Source organism: Canis lupus, chromosome 21 (genome assembly GCF_048164855.1).
Source record: "Canis lupus baileyi chromosome 21, mCanLup2.hap1, whole genome shotgun sequence".
NCBI lineage: Eukaryota > Metazoa > Chordata > Mammalia > Carnivora > Canidae > Canis > Canis lupus.
The window spans coordinates 36,148,352-36,171,814 of NC_132858.1; positions in this window are offsets into that span (position 1 = coordinate 36,148,352).

A 23,463-nucleotide genomic window follows, 5' to 3' on the forward strand; every position below is an offset into this window, starting at 1 on the left:
AGGAAGAAAGTGTTGTGCATTGCCAGGTACTTTGGTTTCAGTTCATCTCTTGTCATAGCTGTATAATGTAGTGGATTTAAGTTGAATTTTGCTTAGTGCAATTAGGAAACATATAAATGAGGTTACCTTTGGCCTACGAAGCTATGATTAAAGTTATTTCTTTGAAGATATAATGGCAAAATTTCTAACAATAAATCACTTTCTAGGATTCATAATTTAAGAATCTCTATCTTAGAATAAAGTGAACGGAGGAACTAGAAAAGTCACACTGCTCTCATGAGATTTTGAGGCATTAAATACTTTTAGTAAATAGTAGGTTTTGCTACATGCTATTAAAGAAAAATAATGGATTTGGGGTTACCACTTTGCAAATGAAGCTGATCTGTAACTAGTAGTACCTATCATCCCAGAAAGGAGAATGGTTCTTTTATCAGATTCCTAAAACCAGTATTTTTGTATTTTAATCATAAGTCCCATGTGTGGGGCCACGTCTGTATTCTTGGCACTTTGCTAAGTACATATCATATAATCTCATTTTCTTTTCCTAATCCAAAAATATCCTTTCAAATCAAGTTAATATTTTTAGGTCCAATTTTGCAGAAAAGAAACCTAGAACTTAAAAGGGTAAATATTGACAATGGACTATGGCTAATAAGTGGCTCATATGAGAGTCTAACTCATACGATTTTGACTGAAAGCATATTCCTTTCTTATCATACAATATAGTTACAGATTAAAAATGAGTTTCCTCCATGCTTTATCTGTATCACCTTAGCCACCCTATGAGTAATTCTAAGGCTTCTTTAAATTTTTTATTTTAAAACAAAGTTAGGAAAGTACAGAAATGGTCCCTGTGGAGTATTGCTATGACACCAGGAAATCCCCAAAAGCATTATGTCCCCAGCACAAAGAAAAGATAAATCTGTAAGGCACAATTCTAGCCATATATATTTCTCATATCTTTTATTTATGTTTTTCAACTTGTCCTCATTAATTTATATAAGCAGAGTTTGACCTGCCAAAGCCTGCAGGGTAGGGCCCGATGGCCACTTCACAGCCATAATAGCAGGTCTGGCAGTTGGAGGTTGCAAGACCAGCATAAAGGAGGAATATCCACGTGGCAGAGAGTCAGCCAGTGAGGTTAGGAGGTTTTGCATGAGGAGTGGGGGCGGGGCGGGGGAGGGGGAAGGTGGTGTCACATTTTCCACTATCATAGAATGTGACCCTATTCATTTAAAAAAAGTATTGTTCCATGTGTGTAAAAGGTTTTTCTATTACTTGAACTTATTAATAAAATATTTCATTAAAAAACTGAGAAGACAAACTTTGGTGAACTATCACACATATTTTCCATGAATCACAATGAATATCATAGGGGGCACCTGGGTGGCTCAGCGGTTGAGTGTCTGCCTTCGGCTTGGGGCGTGATCCTGGGGTCCTGGGATCGAGTCCCACATCGGGCTCCCTGCAGGGAGCCTGCTTCTCCCTCTGCCTGTGTCTCTGCCTCTCTCTCAGTGTCTCTCATGAATCAGTAAATAAAATCTTTAAAAAAAAAAAAAAAAAGAATGCCTCCAACACTAAGCACCATTGTCTTTGAATATGGATTATGTCTTATAAATAAGAATAGGAAATTTTGAATTTCCTTTCCATGAATTACATATTCATTGTCATTAAATTGTTCACTCCCTGCTAGGCACCAATTTATAAGCAATGGGTGGTGAGGGCGAGGAAAGAATAGTGGTATATTGAGTTTAAAAAAATAAAAAGACTGCGTACATCTGATAGGCTCAGTTGGTAGAGCATGTGACTCTACATTGGGTTCAAGCCCCACATTGAGTATGGAGCCTACTTAAAGTTAAAATTTTAAAAAGATCATAGCTCTGGGACAACGAACTAGGACAACACCTCTGACGCCTTCATCCAGAGAATCGTCAGAAACTTTCTTCACCAACTATCTTCAAAATTCAACATTTCACCACAGAATGTCAGTTAAACCCACGATTCCCCCCCATCAGTCATCTTTCAAGTGTCGATGAGCCTAAATTTTTGAACCAGACAAAACCAAAACATCTGAGTTTTGTTGCCCACCAAATGGCAGAAATTTAAGGTGTTCAAGTTGAACCAATAATCCCGCTGTTAATAGCAGCTGTTGCTAGCTGTTGATAGACTGTTCCTCACAACATGCTATTATGGAATTTCCCATTTTTTTTGGTGAAGATCTCTTTTCAAAACAAGCAGTTCATCTGTACATATGCAAAACATCATCAATAGAGTGGCATGAGTAGTAGTCACGTTTTCTGTCCTTCCCAACACCTTCCCAATACCTCCTCTCTTTGAGGCCTCCAGGGTGCCAGTCTTCTTCCAGGTATCTTTCTTCTTCATCCCAACAGCCTTCATCAAGTATTAGTAACAGGATTGCTATCACCCTTAAGCATGCCATGATATACACATTTAGGACTTTCAAATGAACAATATGCTTGAAAAAAATTCTCTTCAGAGAAATTCAAATTAAAGATCTGTCCCTTATTTTATATTTCTGTCCACTGTGTAAGAGTTAACATGAAGTGCTTTTGAATTCCTGGCTCTGTAACATAACAGGGAAGGAATAGTTTGTGGCTTGTTGGGAAATGTTGGCATAAGCCCCTGTACACACTTGAAAACAATGAGAATATTCACCAAGATACTTCAACACATTAACCTTGCTACCTTGTTTTTAGGAAAAACATATTTGGAAAACGCCCTTGGATTATTATCAGCTTGCTTAAAGTGTATATTCAGGATCTGAAAGACATTTTGGGGTTTCTTTGTAACAGATTCTATTCACAGACTCCTCTTACCAGAATTTTCTGTTTGTTTCTCTATTTTCCCATGTTAGCATGGAATAAATAATTTTACTCAAAAGCTTCTTCATAAGGAGCATTTTCCTCAGTAGGGCTGTGACAAAGGTTTACTAGTAATCTTCTCTTAATTTGCTCTCCTCAAATCTATATGTGTGTGAAATGCCTTTATTCTGAACATTCATTTAAGGTAAAGTTTTCCTTACCATTTATTCTCAAAACTGACTCTATGAGAGAATTCTAGCTCTGTTTGTTATTCAAAAGTAATGATGATAGATGGAAATCTATGCTATCAAAAATAATCTAATAGAGTAGTTCTTTTTGCTTTAAGTCTTTGAAGCCTCAAATTATTGCTAGATTTCATATCCTTACTTTTATCTCCCCTCTAATGTCATCTTCATTAGTCATAAAAGCTTTACTAAGAATTTGCATGAAACATGATAGCCCCAAAGCAGCATTCTTCCCTTTTAAGTTGGATGGGTGGTCATTTATTCATTTATTAATTCAAAGCAAGATGTATTGAAATTCTGTTTTTGTGTACAGGATTGTGCTACTCCTTTGGGGAAAAATGCTTAATTAAGAGCCAGAGTTTGTGCTCTTCAGTATCTTATTGTTTAATGAAGGAAGACAAGCACCACTTAACAAATCCTAATGTGTTACAATAAACTGGGATAAATAATGAAAGAACGTGTCATTGTGATAAGCTAACCTGAATGATCAGAGAGGTTTCTCTAATACATATGTGTGTATGTATGTATATATATATATATTTATATGTGAGATCATATATGTATATCTGTATATAAATTATAAGCATTTTTATGTATATCTGTGTGGATATGGAATATATCTATATATAGTTGTATATATAAATACACAATATATAAGGAAGCATATATATATATATATATATATATAGAGAGAGAGAGAGAGAGAGAGATCAAAGCCTCTCTGATCTCAAGCTTATCTTATATAAAGTGTAACATTCCTTTTCAATATATTCCAGTTTATCTCAGTGTATGATTATATATTATGATTTCTTAAATAATCCCTGGCTGTCTTCATAAAACAACAAGATACTTGGGAGCACAAACTTTGACTTTATTTACTATTTTTAGTTACCATTTATTTTACAGGCACATGCTAATATCTAAGAGTGAGTAGGTTTTAAGAGGCAAAGAATTAGGAAAGCATTCAAAGGTAAGAAGCCAGCACTCTAAGCAGCCTGCCATGGACAGGAAGGAGCACCAAAGATTCAAGTAACTGCAAGCAGAAAGCAGAAGGCCAATGTGGCTGGATGAGAGGATAGGGAAGAGTAACAGAAGAATTAGGGAAGAGCCAGGCACCAGAGACATTTGCAGAGACATCCTAAGAACAATGGGGAGCCTTCAAAAAATTTTAATCAAGAGAGATACATGATTGAATCTAAATTACATTGGAGAAAACATACTCTGATAGCAACATGGCTCCTGGGATTGAAGAGAGGTAAGAATGGATGTGGTAAAACCAGCTAACTTGAATGGTAGCTTGACCTAAAATAAATGTAAGAAAAAATGGAGGAAAAAAACCCACATGGATTTACCAAAAAAATATTTAGAAGGTAAAATCAACAGATTTTGGTGGTGGTTGTGATTGTGGTGTATGAGGAAGGAGGAAGAAGAAAAATTAATCGAGGAAGTCAATTATTGAAGCTATTCCAAAAATTACACCCTAACATGAACACTTACTCTTCAGAAAACACGAGAGAATTCATCTAGCTCAGTGCTTGGCACAGAACTTATGCTGAAACATTCTTCAGATGAAAGATTTCTCGGAGAAATGAATAGGTGAGTGAGTGGAATTAAGTACGTTGCAAACAGGAGTGAACAGTTATGTTGTGACATCATATACCTCTTTTTTGTTTGTTTTATTATAGGCAGTTTTCTCAAAGCTATCACAAGGGGAATCATAACACAGCAAGTGACACTTCAGAGACCAGAGGGATTGTTAATTCTCACAGAAGAAAGAACAGGAAACCCTGAAAGAACCCAGTGCTAAAAGGAAAGAAATTTTGACTTAGAGAAACTGTGCAAGAGTCTTGCACACATGTAGCTATGTGTATAGAACTTGTAATCTAATGGAAACTTGGGTCCCCCTGGACCAAGAGCAAATAATATCCACAGAACATAAAGTCCTCCTTCCAACACAACAAAACAACAGGCTGGTAGCCAATTACGATAACAGCCAAGCAGATGTCCCACTGGTTTTTAAAACCAGACACAGAGCCTTGGTTTATTATAATTATTACTTCCACGTTGAGCACTTTCTGTTTATAATATTTTGCTTTTATGTTATCACATAATAATCAGCTAACAATCAGGCAAATCTTAGTACTTTATTGGTGAGTGATTGTACAAAGTAGTATCTAGTGCTTTCTCCTTTTTCCTTTAAGAGAAATGAGAAGAAGACTAAGTAGGAAATCCCGAAGTCAATTAAAAGATTCTAACAAAGTTCTAGAATTAAGACCTCCAGTCTGTAGGTCATACTTTGCATATGATTCCTTTTTTGCTGCATGTTTTTTTCATCTAAAGATCAGACATCCATTTTCTTGGCTGTCCTTGTCCCATCCATTTTTGGGTTTCCCTTGCTCTGTCTAGATTCCCATAGGCATCTATGAAGGTCTAGACCTATCTCTTCTTTTCCTCCAATATTTTCTCTTCCTTGGCAACCTATCCTACTCTGGCTTAATTTGGCACTCATGCAGTTAATCCCCAAATCTCTTTTTTTACCCTTAACTTCTATCCTACTAGTAAATTTACTTAGCATTTTTGAGAACTCTCTATACACTAATAAAGTGTATGTATTATATATTTTTTAAAAAAATTTGGGATAAAACTGATATTTACTACTTCACAAATTTATTTTTATCGTTTGAAAGATTTTATTTATTTGTTCACGAGAGACACACAGAGAGAGGCAGAGACAAAGGCAGAGGGAGAAGCAGGGTCCATGCAGGGAGCCCGATGTGGGACTTGATCCCGGGTCTCCAGGATCACACCCTGGGCTGAAGGCAGGTGTAAAGTGGGGACACCTATGGGGGGCCTGATGTGGGACTCCATCCCCGGACTCCAGGATCATGCTCTGAGCTAAAGGCAGCCGCTCAACTGCTGAGCCACCCAGGTGTCCCCACTTCACAAATTTAAATAGAAGTTTAGTAAAATTAGAGAGCTTCAGATGGAGATATTTGGGTCCAGCTCTCCAGGGATCCAGCTCTCAAGCTGGGAGACACTGCTATGTTTGACTCCCTGTGATATAATTTCATCTCCTGCTTCTGTGGACATCTCTACCCTGCTGCCTTCAACACTCATCTCTGCATCCTTGTCTCTGAGACTGTGTTCCCAACCTCTGCACTGTTCTATCACTGTGCTTTCCCTCATTCAGCCTGAAACTGTGTCCCATGCACCCAGTCATCTTCCAATTCCTAATAATTCTAACTCTACCATGAATCTTCTATTTGTCTTCTGTGTTTTATTTTTGCTGTCACTAAGTCAGATTTGGATCCAACCTACCTTGTCCACTGCCATGATCTCCTAATTGATTTTCCTGCATGCAGAATTACTCCCTTCTCATTTATCCTTCCCACTGCTTGCAGATTAATCTTCCAAAACCACAAATTAGCTTTTATGACTTATCTATTTAAAATAAAACATTAATTGTACCCATTGCCCAGAGAATGGACTTTAATTCCTTAGACCACTGTTGAAGGCCCTCATCTGTCATTTTTATTCCTGTGTGAAGTCTCTTCTTCAGTGATATGGTCCCTGCATTCTCACTTTGCATTTCCCACTGCTTCAAATATATCCTCTGTGTAAAATTCTCAATGCTTTACCTAAATGTTATTCTTCAAATTCAATAATTCTTTAACATGGTGTGTATACTGGAAGCTTTAAGAAACATAATGTGCTCAATTTCCATCCCAGACAAATTAAATCAGAATTAATGGATACTTCCATGTTTAAAAATGACTGTTAATGCTGCCATTAGCCCATATGGTTACATTGTGCAAATGAAAGGAATTACTTCTTCAAGATACTCTGCTATACTCTGTGAGAAAGTTGCCATATATTTACATTTATTTTTATTATATATCTTATACTATATTACTATAAGTTATAATATAAATTATATATAATTTATCACACATACAGTACAAATGGCACTCCTTTGTATTATTCAGTGTACAGCAAGCATTACTATATTTAGCAGCCCACAGTAGTCCTGCCTCAAAATTCAATGAAAATCTCTCCTCTCCATCTTGTCTTTGTCAATTCCCCCTAGTGTGAGCTTCTCTTATATTGACATCCCATAGAATTATACGTGAGGCTTTCCTTCCCTGTAAACTTAAAATCTTATTTTATCATACTTAGCATACCTATTTAATCTCTTTGATGACATTGGGAGCTTTTTTTTTAATTTAACTTAATCCACAGTCCCTAGATACTAACCAATTGTTTAGTAAAGGGATTTACTATGAATCATAGTTTTAGAAAGAAAGATCTCTGACAGGCAAATGGTTTTACTCACCTCCCCTTTTTTTATTGTATCTGTTTTCTAAAAGTTATTTAAAACAATAGACAACATAAAATCCATGGAGACATGAAATAAATAACAAAACAATCACGAAGGAGGGGAGACGGATTTATTTCAAAACCCTACCTGAGGAATGTTAGTTCACTCAAAGCCAAGATTACTGTCTCCTGGCAGCCAGGCCCACAAGGGAACTCTGACATATGTCAAAGCTCTCATCATAAAAGAAAACTCAGCAGTCCTTCAGAAGACCTCAAACTTCATGTACTCTAAGTTAACTTAATTAAGTAGTTCTTTAGGTCTGTGGTCTGATCTGTGATCAAGTGATCTTTGATGTTTTTATTGTAACTGCTTTAGGGTATCACAAACTGTGCTGTATAGAACACCAAACGTAATTGATAAATGCTGTGTGTGTTCTGACTGCTTCATTGGCCAGCTTTTTCTGATTTCTTTCCCTCTCAGGGGCCTTCCTATTCCCTGAAACACAACAATATTGAAATTAGGCTGGTTAATAACCCTACTCATAAGCACAGATTTCAAGATACACTACAAAGCTATAGTAATCAAAACAGTATGGTATTGTCACAAAAATAGACATAGATCAATGTGACAGGAAAGAGAGCCCAGAAATAGACCCCCACTGAAAAGGCCAAATAATCTACAATGAAATAGGGAAGATATACAATGGGGGAAAAGATAGTCTTTTCAACACATAGTGTTGAGAAAACTGGACAGCTACACGCAAAAAAACTGAAACTGGACCACTTTTTTACACATCCACAAAAACAAACTCAAAATGAATTAAAGACCTAAATGTGAAATGTGAAACTGCAGAACTTCTAAAAGAAAAATAGGCAGTAATCTCTTAGGCAAGAACTTTAACAACGTATTTATGGATAAATGTCTCATCAGGCAAGGAAAACAAAGGCAAAAATAAAGTATTGGGACTACTTCAAAATAAAAAGCCCTTGCATAGCAAAGGATACCATCATCAACAACAAAAAGGCAACCCAGTGAAGGAGAGAAGTTATTTGCAAATGATATACCCAATAAGGGGTTAACATCTAAAATGTGTAAATAACCTGCACAACACCCAAAAACCAATAAGTCTTATTAAAAAATGGGCAGAATACCTGAATAAACATTCTTTCAAAGAAGACACACAGATGGCCAACAGACAACATTAATAATGCTCAACATACTAATCATCAGGGAAATGCAAACCAAAACCACAATGAGATGTCACCTCCCACCTGTTAGAATGGCTGGCATCAAAAAGACAAGAAATAATAAGTGTTGGTGAGGATGTGGGGAAATGGGAACCCTGCGGCACTGTTGCTGGGAATGTAAATTGGTGAAACCACTGTGGAAACAGTATTGAGACGTCTCAAAAAATTAAAAATCGGGACGCCTGGGTGGCGCAGCAGTTTAGTGCCGACTTCAGCCCAGGGCCTGATCCTGGAATCCTGGGATCGAGTCCCACGTCGGGCTCCCTGCATGGAGCCTGCTTCTCTCTCTGCCTCTCGTGAATAAATAAATAAAACCTTTAAAAATATTGTCTTAAACCAAAACCTAATCCAAAGCAATGTTCTAACTCTCTTTAATTTCCTGAAGAAGCTGCAGAAGAAAAGTTTGAAGCTAGCAGAAGTTGGTTTTTTGAGGTTTAAGGAAAGAAGCCATCTATCTCCATATCATAAAAGCACAAGGTGAGCAAGTGCTGATATAAAAACTGCGGCAAGTTATCTAGAAGATCTAACTAAAATAATTAAGGTAGCTACACTAAACTACAGATTTTTAACGTGGACAGAACAACCTTATGTTAGAGGATGCCAGGTAGGACTTCCATAGGTAGGGAAAGGTCAATGCCTGCCTTCAAAGCTTCAGAGGACAGAGCCTGACTCTCTTGTTAGGGGCTAATGCAGCTGGTGGCTTTAAGTTGAAGCCAATGCTCCTTGACCATTCTGAAAACCCCAGGCCCTCAAGAATTATGTGAAATCTTTGCTGTGCTCTATCAGTGGAACAACAGAGCCTGGGTGACAGCACATCTGCTTATAACATGGTTCACTGAATATTTGAAGCCCACTCTTGAGACCTCCTACACAGGGGATCCCTGGATGGCTCAGTGGTTTAGTGCCTGCCTTTGGCCCAGGACATGATCCTGGAGGCCTGGGATTGAGTGCCATGTCGGGCGTCCTGCATGGAGCCTGCTTCTCCCTCTGCCTGTCTCTCTCTCTCTCTGTTTCTCATGAATAAATAAGTAAAAAATATATATATTTTTAAAAGAGACCTCCTACACAGAAAAAAAAAAAAGATTCCTTTCAAAATATTCCTGTTCATTGACAAGAGCTCTGATGAAGGTGGACAATGAGATTAATATTTCCGTGCCTGATAACACAATATCCATTCTGCAGCCCATAGATTAAGGAGAAATTTTGAACTCCAGGTCTCATTACTGAGGAAGAAATACATTTTGTAAGGCTATAGCTGCCATGGACAGTGGTTTCTTCAATTGACCTGGGCAAGATAAATGGAAAACCTCCTAGAAACAATTCACCATTCTAGATGCCAAGAAGAACATTCACGATTCATGGGAAGAGGTCAAAATATCAACCTGAGCAGGAATTTGGAAGAGGTTGATTACAACCCTCATGGATGACTTTGAAGGGTCAAGACTTCAGTGGAGAAAGTAACTGCCGATGAGGTGGAAATAGCAAGAGAAGTAAAGTAAGAAGTGGAGCCTAGAGCAGTCACTGACTGGCTGCTATCTCAGGGTAGAAGTTGAACAGATAAGGAGTTGCTTCTTCTGTATGAGGAAAGAAAGTGGTTTCTTGAGATATAATTTATGCTGGTGAAGATTTGAAATGACCGCAAAGGAGTTAGAATATTACAGAAATGTATTTTATAGAGCAGTACCAGGGATCAAGAGAATTGACCCCAATTTTGAAAGAAGTTCTGCTCTGGGCCAAAGGCTAACACACAGAATCACATATTACAGAGAAATCATCTGTGAAAGGAAGACTCAATGTGACAAGTTTCATTGTCTGATTTGGCAAAATTGCCATAGTCACCCCAACCGTCAGCAACCACCACCACCCTGATCAGTCAGCAGCCATTCACATCAAGACAAAATCCTCCACTAGCAGGAGGGGTACAACTTACTGAAAGCTCAGATGGTGGTTAGCATTTTTTAGCAATACATTTTAAATTAAGGTATGTACATTGGTTTTTTTTTTTTTTTTTTAGCTGTAATGATATTGCACTCTTTAACATAGTATATGTGAACATAGCTGTCATCTGCACTTGGAAGTGAAAAAATTCATTTGACTCACTTTATTGTGATATTTGCCTTATTGTGGTGGTCTGGAACCAAATCCACAAAATCTCTGTACTGAGTTCAGATCATAATTACTGATCGTGTCCATGATTCAGTTGGTGACTCAAAACCCAACCAGAAATCAGTCATAACAATAAGAGTACAAGGAAAAGAGATTTCCTATCTATCAAAGTTGAAACATTTTTGGCAGAAAGCCTAAAGACTTAATAATAATATTATGTAACAAGATGTTTTTATGTTTTTTTGTATGAGAGAAGGTTCAAATAATTTTATAATTACATAATTCATCACAATAGTCTCTGTTACCAGATGATAAACCGGCATGTTTGCTGATCATACTTTGATTTATTATGAATTTGCATGCGGCAGTCACAGATCCCCAAAAGATGTTCGTTATGTTCAGTGATTTTAACTTTTGTCTTTTCATTTGTAGTTATGAATCCTTTCAAAATACACACCACCAATAGCTTTCTAGTCTTTATTTTGTGTCTAAATTTTTATCTTTGATGGAAAAAAACAGATTTTAGTTTCCTTTTCTCTAGAAACTATATGTTTTGGGGCACCTGGGTGGCTCAGTGGTTGAACATCTGCTTTTGGCTCAGGGATCCTGGGATCGAATCCTACACTGGGCTCCCTACAAGGGGCCTGCTTCTCCCTCTGCCTCTCTCTCTCTGTGTCTCTTATGAATGTATAGATAAAATCTTTTAAAAAAACAAACTATATTTTTTTTGCCTTTTCAAACAAATAAGCAGATTGACTAAATGATACACAGTGTTCAAAGGACATTGTTGTCTACTGTCACTGATGGTGGATCAAATGCCATAATGAAACAGCGATCATTGTGACTTAATGCAGGCTATGTCAAATCCTATTGGAAAGTGCACAAACTTCAACAGGGACCTTTAAGAAAAGGCTGTAGATTTGTTCCATGGCTGTTAGTCCAAGAGGGTCAGATAAAATACAAAGGCTCAGGCATAGAAGAACTAACTAGTTTATATTTGAGCAAAGGTCAGGGGTCTGAAAACTATAGATTTACCCTAGGCATGCAATTGTGGAATTTTTTTTTTAACCTATCCCACCAGTTTTGTCAATGTGAATTTATTTCTGTGACAGTAATGCATTTGATATGAGTCACTAGTGTGCTTTTTAACCCTGGGTTCCTGCAACCTATCCCTGGGTGGCTTTTTTGTTCTGAGATACATCATGATTGTGGAACGTGAGATATATATGTATATCCTCATATATATATATAAATATATTTTAAATTTTAATTCCTGTAGAGTTAACATATAGTATTATCTTAGTTTCAGGTATACAGTACAGTGATCCAATAATTCTATTCCTTACTGGTGCCCATCATGATAGAGGATTTTTTTTCTTTAATGTTCTCCCAAATATTTCAAGAGCTGCCACAGGGAGTGGCAATGCACTCAACGGGGGCCTGCCATGCATTTTTCAGTGACGGAAGACTTTAGAAATAATAAATGTTAGGTGATGTGCCTGGTGTATGTGTCACATATCTGCCAGAAGGCAGATGCCAATAAATTGTTGAACATGTAATCATGTAACTTCTTTCCTTTTACTTCCAGTTCAACTGGTGAGTGTGTGGGTGGTTGTGGTGGGGGGGGGGTTGAAAGTGGGCGGCCCTCATTGAGAGCGTAGGCTATTGTCCTGATGAAGAAGAAGCCTAGCAGGAAGGCAAGAAAATTTTCTCAAGTCATTTTATCTAATTACTGACATAGGTTTCCATTCAGAATCGGTGAGAAATTAGTCAGCCTCACTGACATCTCAACTCTGTTGCTTAGTTCAGACAGCCCATGAGATTCAAACACGCTTGCTCACTTCCAATCTGTTTTCATGACATTCTTTAATTCCCTCATCTAGCTCTGAAACTTCTGATTTTAACCTCAAGCCTCATTGATATTGGTGTTCTTAGGTTCTTGGCCTGGAATATGCATCTCAGCCTTATTTTATGGACTTGGCTTAGGCTCATTCCATTTGCAATGAGGGTTTCTCAGTTTTTTTGAGTGGGCTATTTTCAATGAGGTCTCAGTCCTTAAAAAAAAAAAAAAATTCAGTCTTCTTCCTTGACACTCATGTGCTGTCCCAAATGACTAGCCTGTGTTTAACAGTTTGGATTTTTTTTTTTTTAAGATTTTATTTATTTATTTGAGAGAAAGGGAGAGAACAAGCAGGAGGAGGGAGAGGGAGAAGTAGACTCCCCTCTGGAGCAGGAAACCTGACACAGGGCTCAATTCCAGGACCCCAGGTCATGACCCGAGCCAAAGGCAGACACTTAACTGGCTGAGCCACCCAGGTGCCCCAACAGTTTGGCATTTAAAATGGAATCTATTTAGGCTTCTTGAATTTATTTATCACCTGTTAAAATACATTTTAAAACAGACATTTGAACATTTAAGGACATTTTAAGAATTTACTTATATTCTGTGTATATGTTTATAGATAAAGTTAGTAGATAGCAAAAAAAGTACCAATCAATTCCTTCTAGGCTCTGAATTGGCAAGCATGTGAAACAGAATTTAGTGGCTGTTTTTTTCCTAGTGACAAATGATTCCTCATCATAATTTCTGGTGATACTTTGAAGTAGCTGGCCTTCATCCCTAAAATACAGCATTTGTTAAAAAAAAAAAAAAAAAAAAGATACAGCCTTGCCATTTCTTTCCTTTGGAAATATCCTGTTGCTAAATATAATGAGATCTTGAAAAATAATGTTTGTCAGGCAAAACCACATAACCACTTGCAATGAGATTTAGATGAGATACAAGATTGACCAATTCAATATGTTTGACAACGAAATGACAACTTAGTTGAGACTCTGAAATCTGAAAAAGAAGACCTCTGAGAAGCTGAAAAAAGCCCAGAATATATCTTTAAATGCTATTTTTCTTTTATTATCAAAGGGAAAAATGAGCTGTTTACATAATGGGAATCCTTGAAAATTAAGCAATCTGAATCAGGAGGTCTGGGATGGTGACTCTCCCACTTATACGTGATCATAGGCCACTTAGCTTCTCTAAATCTTAATTTTATTATTTGTGAAATGCAGCAGAAAGATGACAAATTAATAAAATCTAATTAACTTGACTTTCAAAATAGCCGTTACAATCCTAAATGCCTTTCAGTGATGCTTATTTTCTATTTGATCATATGGAAAAAAAGTTACATCAAAAGAAACATAATGAATAACATTGTCAGTATATTTGTTTTTCCCATTAAGCGATTATATATAGTTATATGTAATTATATATTTATATATGTTTGTGTGTATATTTATATGTATATACACATGTATATTAGAGGGAGAGAGAGAGGGGAGAGGAAGGAGAAGGGTAGAGAGAGAATCTTAAGCAGGCTCCATGCCTATTGCAGAGCCTGACATGAGGCTGGATCTCACACCTCTGAGATTATGACCTGAGCCAAAATCAAAAGTCCATCGCTTAAGTGACTAGTCCTTTGAGGCACCCCAATATAGTGAGGATATCAGGCCATGGAGACACTGTCACATCCTAAAAGACAGTTACTAAAAGCTTTTCTGAATATTAAACTAACAATGTGAATTAGAACACTTCCCCATTAGGTTTTGTTTTGTTTTGCTTTGTTTTGTTTTTCCTTCTGCATTAAGTTCACAGTTAAAACTGGAGAATGTTGTCAAGTATATCCATATACTGTGTTTGTTTCTTTTATTGTTGTTTTTTCTTTCCACATTTTTCACTTAGAGTTTCCTTCCTTGTCACTGAGACACTATTCCAGGCTTCCCACTCAAGAACTCTATAGTGTAGTGCTCCTCAAACCACTGCATGGAAGATATTGGTAGATATGTAGTATAAGAGAAAAAAGGGAAGCAACTAAGAAGCCTTAGCATGATCTAAAGGAAACATCTGGTCCCTGACTCTAGTAATACGTTAAAAAAAGAATCACCGACTTGTGGAATTTTATATTTAAGAACAATGACCACCACACAGAAATGGTGAGTTTAGCAGTTAGGATTTCAAGGCCTAACCCTTGATCAAGATTTACATGATATCATCCCGTCAAATAAACTTAGAAACCATAGGAGACTGACAGCCTTTCATACAAAATCTTAATTGCACACAAAATCAGTACAGAAAATACTTGTTTTTTAATGGGCATATTTATGTTCTTTAGTGGACAGAGGAAGCACATTTAAGTCTGTGAGTCTACCTATACACTTCTTTCTGTAAAGTCTGTGACTCTGTACTCATTTGTTAATAAACACAAAATCATAAAAAAAACCCACTCTTGTTATGGTTTTGTATTTTAGACTTTCTAAAAGCGGAAATAAAGGCATAATGACCTTATATGACCATTCCCCAGCTTCAATGTTTATTGTATTTTGCCATTTGGACAGCAAATCACTTTTACATATTGAATCCAGAAGGCCTTTGATGAATAGAAAGACATACATGGGGGATACATGAAAAATAATGAATATGTGAATATTGAAACTTGAAAACTAAATAAGAAATTCAATTAGAGTTGCAAAGACCAACACTGGGAATCACTAGATAAAAGCAGCCATGAAATGCTATGTTTGTCTTGCATGCAAGCCAGTTCACAAGCCAGAATGATGAGCTTCATTTTGCTATGTCAGTTGTAGGATCAAAGAGATAATATAAATCCTGGGGTCTAAAAATGTCACTTGTACTTTTCTTGATGACATGCCAAATGAGAGCTCTACTCCACTACCTCTGCCACATTATATAAAGTCCTTGAGGTTTGGCTCACTTATTTGCCAGTCACAACTCAGAGCCTGTCACACTGAAGGCTTTCTATGGAAACTGACTGAACAAATGATTTGAAAGATCTGTGTGAGGAAATGTTTCTGGTTACACTGAGAGACTGATAGGCTACCAGGCTGACAAAGAGTCATTAAAAGGAGAGCTGATGATACTCTGAGGACAAAAGTCACTGACTTGACTTTTGGAGCTGTGTCAACTCTGGGCACGTGAGTGAACTAGTTGAGCTTACCAGATGCATTAGCAAGTCTTCCCTCACTCCAAAGAGCACCAAAGAAGCCCTAAAAACAAAAATTCTAGGTGACCAAGATTTTCCCATCCCCCTCTTCTTTGTGCCCAAATCCTGTTTCCCTTCCTCATCTTTGAAAGTCTTTTCAAGCTATACAAATAAATAGAATTTCTAGATCCCCTCACTCCTTTTGCTCATATTGAGAATTTTCCTCCACATTCACAGGAAGAAACTATAGAGAAAAGTAACTTGTGGAGCAATATGATCTGTCAAAAGTTAAAAATATCCTAAGGAGATCTCAATACTTGTCTCATTTGTCTGAAATCACTGAACAACATTTAGATATCCTCTAAACCCATACGACCCAGTCAGATGGGATACGTAAGAGCCAGAAAAGATGTTTACATCCCTATATAGTGTGAGAGACCTCTGTAAGCCTTTGAATAGGTCCATGGGATTAATGAAAATTGTTTCTATCATCTAACTTTCCATAGATGATTCTATGAATTCACAGACCTCCTTTTGCAGTCTTTTGAATAATAACCTTAAAAACAGCATACCTTTTAGGTAGGACTTAGACTAAGATAGACTTTTCTATCAGTTTCACTTAGGAAGGGGCAATTAAGTGAATTATTTTTGTGGCTTAATAAAAATATACAACATATTTACACAAGTGCCATGTAACAGATTGAATCAAGACCTAGTAAAAGCAATTTCTTTTTTTCTTCACTGAGAACCGAGGTGCTGGATAGACCTTCACTTAATCTAGTTTATCAGTAAGATTGATGTTTTTCTATTTTTTTCTATAAGTCTTGAGTGTGTCTCTTTTTTTTTCAAGATTTTATTTATTTATTTATGAGAGAGAGAGAGAGAGAGAGAGAGAGGCAGAGGGAGAAGCAGGCTCCATGCAGGGAGCCCGATGTGGGACTTGATCCCAGGACTCCAGGATCACGCCCTGGGCTGAAGGCAGGTGCTAAACCGCTGAGCCACCCAGGGATCCCCTGTATCTCTTTTTTTTAAAAAAAGTATTCCACATTTATAATCATGTTATAGAAAGTTCTGGCAATTTTGCATCGTGGCTTAAAAATATATCTGTTTTTTAAAAGACATAAATAAATTATGTTCAGAGAACGTCACTGATGCCTCCATTTAGGCTTGTTGCTCTTTCCAGCCACATTATAAAACAGAAATAAAGAATAAGTTGTGTATGGCAATAATCAAGTCAAAAGGAATTCAATATAAATAGCAGCTGATTCTCCTTGGGGAAGAATGTACATTTAGTTGAGTGTTTGGTTTCACATGAAAGCTGGACGAATTATGGTCAAGGAGCATGGAGGCTTTACGAGCCTTTCTGTTTAAAAAGATTGTTTCTTCTTATGAATTCCTGGAGAATTTACTGTCAGTGACATTTATTTGAAAATTAACAAATCCTGCCTTGTGTTGTTAATTATCATTACCCACTAAATTGGGGTATGCAAGCCAGTTCACAAGCCAGAAGAAACTGATGAGCTTCATTTTGCTATGTCAGTTGTAGGATCAAAGAGATAATATAAATCCTGGGGTCTAAAAATGTCACTTGTACTTTTCTTGATGACATGCCAAATGAGAAGATGCCAAATGAGACATGCTCCTAGAAGGAAGTGATTTGCACTTATCATGGTGTCGAGAACACAGTGGGTACTCACTATTTTTATTGAATTCATCAATTCTTTAGTGTGATAATTATCAATATAAAATTTGATTGAATTCTGATTGCCCAGACCATCCAAATCATGAACAGTGAGTCTCCATCATGCACAAGGATTTCCTATTGCACAATCAAGCTAACTTCTCTTTCCCCTTGGATCTCAGGATTCTCTCCAATGTCAGGGCACTCTTAATGATTGCACTATCTAGAGCAAGACTGACTTTTGAGCAAAACTACTCTGATGACTTGTGATTATAAAAACCAGACTGGCTGACACATATACATAAAGCAATTTACTCAAAGTGAATGCAAATTACCAGTGTTAACTGAAGTCACACATATGGCAGATGAGAAAAGTTAAATGCCTTCCTTTGGCTGCTCTGCTATTAGATGAATCCATTGCAAACCCCTGGTCTTTATTCTGATTTTATGTCTCCAAGGTATAACTCAGGGCTTATGTTCCCACAATGTCTAATTTATACTTACTCTTTTACTACTCCTGTTACGACATTCCACCTTACGGTTACTTACAGGAACACCTCAGTTAGCCCTTATTAAATGTCTCATGTAAAGAACACTATAGTGCAAACTACTAGATTTTCTTGATTATTATTGATCCTTGCTGTTAGAACAGCTACTAATCAAGGGTCAAGTGTAAGTTGGTTATAACGTCCTTCCTTATCCTGGTAGCTAGTTGTTATGCTTTTACTCCTACAACTAGAATTCTTAAATAGGAAATGAATGCCTAATGGATTACCCATAACTCTAAATTTTCCAAACACTTGGAGTTGATTTCCCAATACTCACCTGTCTCAACTAACCTTTTTTTTAAGACTTAATGAAAACTTTTCTCAGCTATGAACAAGAGTTCAGAATCCTGGGCTCTTGAAAGTTAGATTATGGGTTATACTGATTCTAAACTTGTCCTTGGATTTATCACTATATAAATTTGAAAATGAAGTGCAGCAAGGGCCTGATAGCAGAGTTAAAGTTGTTTGTTTTTTACTATGGTCTTTTTTTTTTTTAAATTGAAGTTCAATTTGCCAACATATAGTATGACACCCAGTGCTTATCCCATCAAGTGCTCTCCTCAGTGCCCATCACCCAGTCACCCCATCCCCCCGCCTGCCTCCCCTTCTACTACCCTTTGTTTGTTTCCCAGAGTTAGGAGTCTTCAGATGTTTGTCATAATATCTAGGAATAATGATCAAAATCAACTATAATAATAGGTATTTAGAACATTAGAAAAATACTCCAACCAAAAAAAAAAAAAAAAAAAGAATAGAAGCAGAGCCTAAATGAATGAACCAAGTTATAAAGAATTAATTATGACCATTTTTAGTTCTAATCATTCCTTTCATATACTGTTAATAACACTGAATTTCTTAGTTTTTTGATACTATACAATAGTTTATCTTCAACCACTCTTAAGTGATAAGAAATAGCCTTTCCATTGGAAGAAAATACATGAAACCTTTAGAGGTTTTTTTTACTTACTTTTTACTTAGTGGAATTTTTTTTTCATTTTTAGGTATTTTCCTATTTACATTTAAAGAACATGTTCATCTTTATACAGAAAAAGTCAATTAAAAAATGAAAAATTATACCAAAAAAAGACAATATGAAAGCTATGGTTTGAATATGTTTCCAAGGAAATATTACTTTATGCAACCTGACAGTTATATTTTTAATGTGAGAGTATAAGAAATAAATATATATTTAGTTACTTGTAGTAGAATAAGAAATAGAACAAGCATAGCGTTATAAACAATATACTTTCCTTTGTTTTTTAAAACTACTTTATGGTACTAATGAAATTTAAAATTAGTATTCATTTAGTTGGGAGAAGTTGATCACACAGTTGAAACTTCCTTAAGGAATTATAAAAAAATAGTATGTCAAACTATTGCCTTCATAGCCCGTGCTCCCTTTTTTCCATCTTGTACCTTCTCCAAAAATCATCCTGCCAACTCCAACATTTATACAGCCTTGAAGAAACATCAGTCTCAAGCCCAAGAACTTGATTGAAAGAGCAAACAGAATGACTTAAGAACAATTGTCTTCCACCTGGGAGATCCTGTAAGTGAAAAGGGAGTACATTTCCTCCCAGGAGAAATCAAGCTGTAAATAAACAGAATGAACTCATATCCTAAATTCTCTGACATCCAGACATCTCTTACACACCCACTCCCAGAATGTTTCTTTTTATAACATAAAAACTAGAAAATCTTGGGTACTAATAACTGGTGACATTAAGTTCTGTAACAGCAGGGGATGAACAAGACAACTTGAAAAAATACCATCTTGAGGCTCTTCTACAAGGGACAGGTAGAGATGTTAGCACCTTCCCAGAGCATCTCTTCCCACAGCCATTTCTAACCTTTGTTTTGTATGAAATTAGAGTGTACTGATGACCTATTTCTTGCTAAATATACAAAGGCATTCTAACTGAATAATTTGAGGGTAAGCAGAAAATGGTACCTAAAATGAGAAAATATATGAAGTGAAGGCCCTTTCCTTCAAAATTTTAAAACAAATGACATTGCAAAGATTGCATAAAAGAACATTCTAAGGCTTTACCCAGTTCTAGAATCTTTTGGAACAAAACCTGCAACAAATTTCAGAGAAAAAAAAGGACAAACAATATTAGTGAGCAAACCAGGCTTCCACTATAACGTATATCCCAGCTCCACTAGGGAAATCATATACTCTGTGCTGCAAAGGAAATGTCTATTTCTTGTTCTTGATCGTGGATCAAGCGACCTAATAATAAGTTTCCATGTAATTATTTTCTGGATTTTATTTTACTTCCTTCTGTCAGTAAATTCCCTAACAGTAGGGTTGCAGAAGAACCTCAACTTATTCTGCTTCTAGTACATTGTGATAGCAATTCTGTGGTTTTCTCCTTTTTTCTTTTACTCTGCCCTACTTCCTTGGTTCCCTTGGTCACTTTGTCCTGTGTCACAGGATCTGATTACTTGATCAAGGCATTTATGCAATGTGTTGGCACAGCTCCTGCCTCCCAACTACCTTGACCAACATGCTTATGGTAGAGATTATCATGTGAATCTTTGGCTGGGCCTATTTAAGATAATAGAGCAACACACATAATATCAAGGCCAAAGTACAAAAGGTGCTTGGGAATTAGAGGAAAAGAAAGAGAAGAATGGAAAATAATAATATCTAATAATCAAAGAACAAATGGGTACAGGATATAAGGAAACGTGGCAAGGTTTTATTAGATCATGTACCTGAAGTGTGATTTGTAGATATGGTCTAATAAGGGCAATGAGGAGACTCAGATTCTTGATGCAGTTCTTAACCTCAGGAAAGTCACTTAGGCAAGTTCTCTGGACCTCAGTTTTATTGTCTGTTAAATGGAAATACAAATATTTGCCCTGCTAATCTGGTGGCCTTGTTGTTTACTGCAGAATGCTCCAGTGTCTCTAACAAAGTATGGCTGCAAGCAGGAGCTCAGTACAGCTGTGTATACCTAGATAGAAATCCTTGCAAGACAAACTCCCAAGGTTCCTTTTAGGCAAAAATTTGAGGCAGAAGTTTTATTTTGATTCCTTGGATCCTATTCTTGCAAAATTATTCTAGATTTGGCATCTCTCTTCTCCCATTAAAAGGTGTTGGGCCATTTCCATTTGTACCCTCTTTGGAAAACATACATTTAGGGGAACCTAGGTGGCCTAGACGGTTGAGTATCTGACTCTTGGTTTTGGCTTAGGTTCCGATCTCAGGGTCATTAGATTGAACCCCACATGGGGCTCCACATTTTCTCTCTCCCCCACCCCTCCCACTCATGCTTTATAAAATAAATAAATATTTTTTTTAAAATTAATACTTATGAAAACTTACACTTATACTGCTTAATATTTAAAATTGGCAAATCTTAATCATGTGCTTCAAGATACAAGTATTTTAAGGCTGGTTTTATTGCAGAATGGGTTATTTTTATTTCATAGGTAGACTCATGTTTTATTACCATGCTACTCAATTCAAAACAAGGTAAAGGGGAATGATAGAATGTAACCTTGGCTCAGGTATTGATGGCAAAAGAAAGTGGCCAAAGAGGGTAGTGTGAAGAGATGAAGGGAACCTAAGATATGCCAGTAGGGAGGTCTGTATAACAGGGTAATAGCACAGAGAAGAATAATAGGCATACAGACTATAAAATGCCACTATATACTCTGTCTACAGTTGGTTTTCTTGGGTTACCTAATGTCAAAAACTTGAGACATCTCAGACTCAAAATCAGTAAACTTTTTGAAGTTTGAGTGTATTGAGTAGGGAATGGAAGGAGAAGTAAAATTGTCACTATTTCAGATGACATGATATTATATACAGAAAACCGTAAAAACTCCATAAAAAATCAGTTAGAATAAACAAATCCAGTAAAGTTGCAGGATATGTAATCAATATGCAAAAACCTGTTGCATTTCGACAGACTGATGAAGTATTGGAAGGGCACTATTAAGAAAAAAATCCCATTTATAATTGCAACAAAAAGAATAAAATATCTAGGAATAAATTTTACCAACGAGATCAAAGACTTGTGTATTAAAAAAACAATTATGAAAGAAATTGAAAAAGACACAAATGAATAGAAAGCTATTCTGTGGTTATGGATTAGAAGAGTCAATATTGTTAAAATGCCCATACTAGTCAAAGCAATCTATAGAGCCAATGCAATCTCTATCAGAATCCCAATGGCATATTTCAAAAATACAGAACAAATAATCTTAAAAGTTGAATGCAATAGCAGAAATCTCCAAATAGCAAAAGCAATATTAAGAAGCTGGAGGCAGGGACACCTGGGTGGCTCAGAGGTTGAGCATCTGCCTATGGCTCAGGGCGTGATCCCGGAGTTCCAGGATGAAGACCTACTTTGGGGTCCCTGCGGGGAGCCTGCTTCTCCCTCTGCCTATCTCTGCCTCTCTGTGTTTCTCATGAATAAACAACAACAAAAAAATTCTTAAAAAAAAAAGAAGCTGGAGGCATCGTGCTCCCTCACTTAGAACTATACTATTCAGATCAACAAAACAGAATGAAGAGTCCATAAATAAACTCATGCACACATGGTCAATTAACTAACAACAAAAGAGTCAAGAATATATCATGGAGAAGGACAGTCTTTCAATAAACTGTGTTGGAAAAACTGGACAGCCACATGCAAAAGAATGAAACTTGACCCTGATCCTGTCCTATACACAAAACACTATCCCAAAATGGACTAAAAATTTGAACATAAGACCTGGAGCCATAAACTCCAGGGAGAAAACATAGGTGCTAAGCTCCTAGAAATCAGTCTTGGCGATGAGTTTTTGAATCTGACATCAAAAGCACAAGCGACCAAAGCAAAAATAAGCAAGGGACACTGTATCAAACTACAAAAATTCTGCACAGCAAAGAAAACCATCAACAAAATGACAAGGCAAACTACTTGAATGTGAGAAAATATTTGCAAATCATATATCTGATAAGGGGATAATATAAATATATTTATATTATAAAATATAATATAAAATATAAAAACATGAAATAAAATATAAAAATTAAAAATATATAAAATATAATATAAAGAGCTCATACAACTCAATAGCAAAAAAACAAAACAAAACAATCCAATTCAAAAAATGGCCAGAGGACCTGAATAGACAATTTTCTAAAGATGACATACACATGGTAAACAGATATGTGAAAAGATGCTCAACATCATTAATAATCAGAGAAATGCAATTCAAAACCACAGTCAGAAATTAAGTAAAACCACACCTGTTAGGGGGCACCTGGCTGGCTCAGTCAGTGGAACATGTAACTCTTATTCTCAAGGTTGTGAGTTTGAGCCCCATGTTGGGCATAGAGATTGCTTTAAGAAATAAATAAAATATTTAATAAAAATATACCTATTAGAATGGCTATTATCAAAAGGACAAGAAATAAGTTTTGGCAAGGCTATGGAAAAAAGGGAACCCTTGTGCATTATTGGAATGCAAATGGCGCATCCCTTTGGAAAACAGTATGGA